Consider the following 7,094-nt stretch of genomic DNA (forward strand, 5'->3'; position numbering starts at 1 on the left):
AGGGTTTCTCGTGCAACTTTCTTCCCACATTTCTACAATTTTAGCGATAACATTTTGTGGACTTTTCAGCGACTCACAGGAGATTTTTGTCCAAACTAATTTTCTTACTGTCAAGACACTTTCAAGCCTTTCAAAAGGATCCCTGGTGTATATTTCTTTCCCAGGAGTTCTCCAATTTTACCAAAAACACTTTTTTGAGGATTTTTCCTTGCTCACAAGAAGTTTGTGTTGAAACAAACTCATTTTCTTACTGTCAAGACACCTTCAGGCCTTGGAAGAGGGCCCCTCTTATGTGTTTCTTCCCAAGGATTTCTCCAGTTATACCAGAAAAGGTTTTTGGAGTTTTATCCTTGCTCACAAGAGGTTTGTGTCCAAGCAAACTCATCATCTAACTTCTTATGAGCAACAAAAAGTCTCCAAAAAAAAAACAAAAAAAAATGTATTTCTCCCCCAGGATTTCTTCAATTTTACCAGAAACTAATTTTGGACATTTTTCTTTGCTCATTGACTGACAATGTCGAAACAGTTTTTTCCTAATTTTATTGCGAAAACGGTCATCATCATTTGCGTCGTCGTTACCGTCAAGTTGCCTGCAAACCCAGGGAGAGGGTTTCTCGTGCAACTTTCTTCCCACACATTTCTACAATTTTAGCGATAACATTTTGTGGACTTTTCAGCGACTCACAGGAGATTTTTGTCCAAACTAATTTTCTTACCGTCAAGACACTCTCAAGCCTTTCAAAAGGATCCCTGGTGTATATTTCTTTCCAGGAGTTCTCCAATTTTACCAAAAACACTTTTTTGAGGATTTTTCCTTGCTCACAAGAAGTTTGTGTTGAAACAAACTCATTTTCTTACTGTCAAGACACCTTCAGGCCTTGGAAGAGGGCCCCTCTTATGTGTTTCTTCCCAAGGATTTCTCCAGTTATACCAGAAAAGGTTTTTGGAGTTTTATCCTTGCTCACAAGAGGTTTGTGTCCAAGCAAACTCATCATCTAACTTCTTATGAGCAACAAAAAGTCTCCAAAAAAAAAACAAAAAAAAAATGTATTTCTCCCCCAGGATTTCTTCAATTTTACCAGAAACTAATTTTGGACATTTTTCTTTACTCATTGACTGACGATGTCGAAACAGTTTTTTCCTAATTTTATTGCGAAAAACGGTCATCATCATTTGCGTCGTCGTTACCGTCAAGTTGCCTGCAAACCCAGGGAGAGGGTTTCTCGTGCAACTTTCTTCCCACACATTTCTACAATTTTAGCGATAACATTTTGTGGACTTTTCAGCGACTCACAGGAGATTTTTGTCCAAACTAATTTTCTTACCGTCAAGACACTCTCAAGCCTTTCAAAAGGATCCCTGGTGTATATTTCTTTCCCAGGAGTTCTCCAATTTTACCAAAAACACTTTTTTGAGGATTTTTCCTTGCTCACAAGAAGTTTGTGTTGAAACAAATTCATTTTCTTACTGTCAAGACACCTTCAGGCCTTGGAAGAGGGCCCTCTTATGTGTTTCTTCCCAAGGATTTCTCCAGTTATACCAGAAAAGGTTTTTGGAGTTTTATCCTTGCTCACAAGAGGTTTGTGTCCAAGCAAACTCATCATCTAACTTCTTATGAGCAACAAAAAGTCTCCAAAAAAAACTCCAAGAGGAACCAAAAAAAGTTCAAAGAGGGCCCCTCTTATGTGTTTCTTCCCAAGGATTTCTCCAGTTATACCAGAAAGGTTTTTGGAGTTTTATCCTTGCTCACAAGAGGTTTGTGTCAAGCAAACTCATCATCTAACTTCTTATGAAACAAAAAGTCTCAAAAAAAAAAAAACAAAAAAAAAATGTATTTCTCCCCCAGGATTTCTTCAATTTTACCAGAAACTAATTTTGGACATTTTTCTTTGCTCATTGACTGACGATGTCGAAACAGTTTTTTCCTAATTTTATTGCGAAAACGGTCATCATCATTTGCGTCGTCGTTACCCGCGTCAAGTTGCCTGCAAACCCAGGGAAGGGTTTCTCGTGCAACTTTTCTTCCCACACATTTCTACAATTTTAGCGATAACATTTTGTGGACTTTTCAGCGACTCACAGGAGATTTTTGTCCAAACTAATTTTCTTACCTGTCAAGACACTTTCAAGCCTTTCAAAAGGATCCCTGGTGTATATTTCTTTCCCAGGAGTTCTCCAATTTTACCAAAAACACTTTTTTGAGGATTTTTCCTTGCTCACAAGAAGTTTGTGTTGAAACAAACCTCATTTTCTTACTGTCAAGACACCTTCAGGCCTTGGAAGAGGGCCCCTCTTATGTGTTTCTTCCCAAGGATTTCTCCAGTTATACCAGAAAAGGTTTTTGGAGTTTTATCCTTGCTCACAAGAGGTTTGTGTCCAAGCAAACTCATCATCTAACTTCTTATGAGCAACAAAAAGTCTCCAAAAAAAAAACAAAAAAAAAAATGTATTTCTCCCCAGGATTTCTTCAATTTTACCAGAAACTAATTTTGGACATTTTTTCTTTGCTCATTGACTGACGATGTCGAAACAGTTTTTTCCTAATTTTATTGCGAAAACGGTCATCATCATTTGCGTCGTCGTTACCGTCAAGTTGCCTGCAAACCCAGGGAAGGGTTTCTCGTGCAACTTTCTTCCCACACATTTCTACAATTTTAGCGATAACATTTTGTGGACTTTTCAGCGACTCACAGGAGATTTTGTCCAAACTAATTTTCTTACCGTCAAGACACCTTTCAAGCCTTTCAAAAGGATCCTGGTGTATATTTCTTTCCCAGGAGTTCTCCAATTTTACCAAAAACACTTTTTGAGGATTTTTCCTTGCTCACAAGAAGTTTGTGTTGAAACAAACTCATTTTCTTACTGTCAAGACACCTTCAGGCCTTGGAAGAGGGCCCCTCTTATGTGTTTCTTCCCAAGGATTTCTCCAGTTATACCAGAAAAGGTTTTTGGAGTTTTATCCTTGCTCACAAGAGGTTTGTGTCCAAGCAAACTCCATCATCTAACTTCTTATGAGCAACAAAAAAGTCTCCAAAAAAAAAAAACAAAAAAAAAATGTATTTCTCCCCAGGATTTCTTCAATTTTACCAGAAACTAATTTTGGACATTTTTCTTTGCTCATTGACTGACGATGTCGAAACAGTTTTTCCTAATTTTATTGCGAAAACGGTCATCATCATTTGCGTCGTCGTTACCGTCAAGTTGCCTGCAAACCAGGGAGAGGGTTCTCGTGCAACTTTCTTCCCACACATTCTACAATTTTAGCGATAACATTTTGTGGACTTTTCAGCGACTCACAGGAGATTTTTGTCCAAACTAATTTTCTTACCGTCAAGACACTTTCAAGTCTTTCAAAAGGATCCCTGGTGTATATTTCTTTCTCAGGAGTTCTCCAATTTTACCAAAAACACTTTTTTGAGGATTTTTCCTTGCTCACAAGAAGTTTGTGTTGAAACAAACTCATTTTCTTACTGTCAAGACACCTTCAGGCCTTGGAAGAGGGCCCCTCTTATGTGTTTCTTCCCAAGGATTTCTCCAGTTATACCAGAAAAGGTTTTTGGAGTTTTATCCTTGCTCACAAGAGTTTGTGTCCAAGCAAACTCATCATCTAACTTCTTATGAGCAACAAAAAGTCTCCAAAAAAAAACAAAAAAAAAAATGTATTTCTCCCCCAGGATTTCTTCAATTTTACCAGAAACTAATTTTGGACATTTTCTTTGCTCATTGACTGACGATGTCGAAACAGTTTTTTCCTAATTTTATTGCGAAAACGGTCATCATCATTTGCGTCGTCGTTACCGTCAAGTTGCCTGCAAACCCAGGGAAAGGGTTTCTCGTGCAACTTTCTTCCCACACATTTCTACAATTTTAGCGATAACATTTTGTGGACTTTTCAGCGACTCACAGGAGATTTTTGTCCAAACTAATTTTCTTACCGTCAAGACACTTCAAGCCTTTCAAAAGGATCCCTGGTGTATATTTCTTTCCCAGGAGTTCTCCAATTTTACCAAAAACACTTTTTTGAGGATTTTTCCTTGCTCACAAGAAGTTTGTGTTGAAACAAATTCATTTTCTTACTGTCAAGACACCTTCAGGCCTTGGAAGAGGGCCCCTCTTATGTGTTTCTTCCCAAGGATTTCTCCAGTTATACCAGAAAAGGTTTTTGGAGTTTTATCCTTGCTCACAAGAGGTTTGTGTCCAAGCAAACTCATCATCTAACTTCTTATGAGCAACAAAAAGTCTCCAAAAAAAAAAAAAAAAAAAATGTATTTCTCCAATTTTACCAAAAACACTTTTTTGAGGATTTTTCCTTGCTCACAAGAAGTTTGTGTTGAAACAAACTCATTTTCTTACTGTCAAGACACCTTCAGGCCTTGGAAGAGGGCCCCTCTTATGTGTTTCTTCCCAAGGATTTCTCCAGTTATACCAGAAACGGTTTTTGGAGTTTTATCCTTGCTCACAAGAGGTTTGTGTCCAAGCAAACTCATCATCTAACTTCTTATGAGCAACAAAAAGTCTCCAAAAAAAAAACAAAAAAAAAATGTATTTCTCCCCCAGGATTTCTTCAATTTTACCAGAAACTAATTTTGGACATTTTTCTTTGCTCATTGACTGACGATGTCGAAACAGTTTTTTCCTAATTTTATTGCGAAAACGGTCATCATCATTTGCGTCGTCGTTACCGTCAAGTTGCCTGCAAACCCAGGGAAAGGGTTTCTCGTGCAACTTTCTTCCCCACACATTTCTACAGTTTTAGCGATAACATTTTGTGGACTTTTCAGCCGACTCACAGGAGATTTTTGTCCAAACTAATTTTCTTACTGTCAAGACACTTTCAAGCCTTTCAAAAGGATCCCTGGTGTATATTTCTTTCCCAGGAGTTCTCCAATTTTACCAAAAAACACTTTTTTGAGGATTTTTCCTTGCTCACAAGAAGTTTGTGTTGAAACAAACTCATTTTCTTACTGTCAAGACACCTTCAGGCCTTGGAAGAGGGCCCCTCTTATGTGTTTCTTCCCAAGGATTTCTCCAGTTATACCAGAAAAGGTTTTTGGAGTTTTATCCTTGCTCACAAGAGGTTTGTGTCCAAGCAAACTCATCATCTAACTTCTTATGAGCAACAAAAAGTCTCCAAAAAAAAAACAAAAAAAAAATGTATTTCTCCCCCAGGATTTCTTCAATTTTACCAGAAACTAATTTTGGACATTTTTCTTTGCTCATTGACTGACAATGTCGAAACAGTTTTTTCCTAATTTTATTGCGAAAACGGTCATCATCATTTGCGTCGTCGTTACCGTCAAGTTGCCTGCAAACCCAGGGAGAGGGTTTCTCGTGCAACTTTCTTCCCACACATTTCTACAATTTTAGCGATAACATTTTGTGGACTTTTCAGCGACTCACAGGAGATTTTTGTCCAAACTAATTTTCTTACCGTCAAGACACTTTCAAGCCTTTCAAAAGGATCCCTGGTGTATATTTCTTTCCCAGGAGTTCTCCAATTTTACCAAAAACACTTTTTTGAGGATTTTTCCTTGCTCACAAGAAGTTTGTGTTGAAACAAATTCATTTTCTTACTGTCAAGACACCTTCAGGCCTTGGAAGAGGGCCCCTCTTATGTGTTTCTTCCCAAGGATTTCTCCAGTTATACCAGAAAAGGTTTTTGGAGTTTTATCCTTGCTCACAAGAGGTTTGTGTCCAAGCAAACTCATCATCTAACTTCTTATGAGCAACAAAAAGTCTCCAAAAAAAAAACAAAAAAAAAATGTATTTCTCCAATTTTACCAAAAACACTTTTTTGAGGATTTTTCCTTGCTCACAAGAAGTTTGTGTTGAAACAAACTCATTTTCTTACTGTCAAGACACCTTCAGGCCTTGGAAGAGGGCCCCTCTTATGTGTTTCTTCCCAAGGATTTCTCCAGTTTATACCAGAAACGGTTTTTGGAGTTTTATCCTTGCTCACAAGAGGTTTGTGTCCAAGCAAACTCATCATCTAACTTCTTATGAGCAACAAAAAGTCTCCAAAAAAAAAAACAAAAAAAAATGTATTTCTCCCCCAGGATTTCTTCAATTTTACCAGAAACTAATTTTGGACATTTTTCTTTGCTCATTGACTGACGATGTCGAAACAGTTTTTCCTAATTTTATTGCGAAAACGGTCATCATCATTTGCGTCGTCGTTACCGTCAAGTTGCCTGCAAACCCAGGGAAAGGGTTTCTCGTGCAACTTTCTTCCCACACATTTCTACAATTTTAGCGATAACATTTTGTGGACTTTTCAGCGACTCACAGGAGATTTTTGTCCAAACTAATTTTCTTACCTGTCAAGACACTTTCAAGCCTTTCAAAAGGATCCCTGGTGTATATTTCTTTCCCAGGAGTTCTCCAATTTTACCAAAAACACTTTTTTGAGGATTTTTCCTTGCTCACAAGAAGTTTGTGTTGAAACAAACTCATTTTCTTACTGTCAAGACACCTTCAGGCCTTGGAAGAGGCCCTCTTATGTGTTTCTTCCCAAGGATTTCTCCAGTTATACCAGAAAAGGTTTTTGGAGTTTTATCCTTGCTCACAAGAGGTTTGTGTCCAAGCAAACTCATCATCTAACTTCTTATGAGCAACAAAAAGTCTCCCAAAAAAAAAACAAAAAAAAATGTATTTCTCCCCCAGGATTTCTTCAATTTTACCAGAAACTAATTTTGGACATTTTTCTTTGCTCATTGACTGACGATGTCGAAACAGTTTTTTCCTAATTTTATTGCGAAAACGGTCATCATCATTTGCGTCGTCGTTACCGTCAAGTTGCCTGCAAACCCAGGGAGAGGGTTTCTCGTGCAACTTTCTTCCCACACATTTCTACAATTTTAGCGATAACATTTTGTGGACTTTTCAGCGACTCACAGGAGATTTTTGTCCAAACTAATTTTCTTACCGTCAAGACACTTTCAAGCCTTTCAAAAGGATCCCTGGTGTATATTTCTTTCCCAGGAGTTCTCCAATTTTACCAAAAACACTTTTTGAGGATTTTTCCTTGCTCACAAGAAGTTTGTGTTGAAACAAATTCATTTTCTTACTGTCAAGACACCTTCAGGCCTTGGAAG

At 37.7% G+C, this 7,094-nt stretch overlaps 1 long non-coding RNA gene across 1 annotated transcript; it reads left to right on the forward strand.

The window, feature by feature from the left end:
• The first annotated feature begins 3,253 nt into the window (after window positions 1-3,253).
• LOC127142156 (uncharacterized) lies at window positions 3,254-6,601 on the forward strand. The gene is made up of 3 exons (XR_007812645.1): window positions 3,254-3,345; window positions 3,489-3,552; window positions 6,541-6,601. It is a non-coding gene; the product is annotated as an uncharacterized LOC127142156 (long non-coding RNA).
• The last annotated feature ends 493 nt before the right edge of the window (window positions 6,602-7,094 follow it).

The sequence above is a fragment of the Lates calcarifer genome, unplaced genomic scaffold (genome assembly GCF_001640805.2).
Source record: "Lates calcarifer isolate ASB-BC8 unplaced genomic scaffold, TLL_Latcal_v3 _unitig_74_quiver_3404, whole genome shotgun sequence".
Lineage (NCBI taxonomy): Eukaryota > Metazoa > Chordata > Actinopteri > Centropomidae > Lates > Lates calcarifer.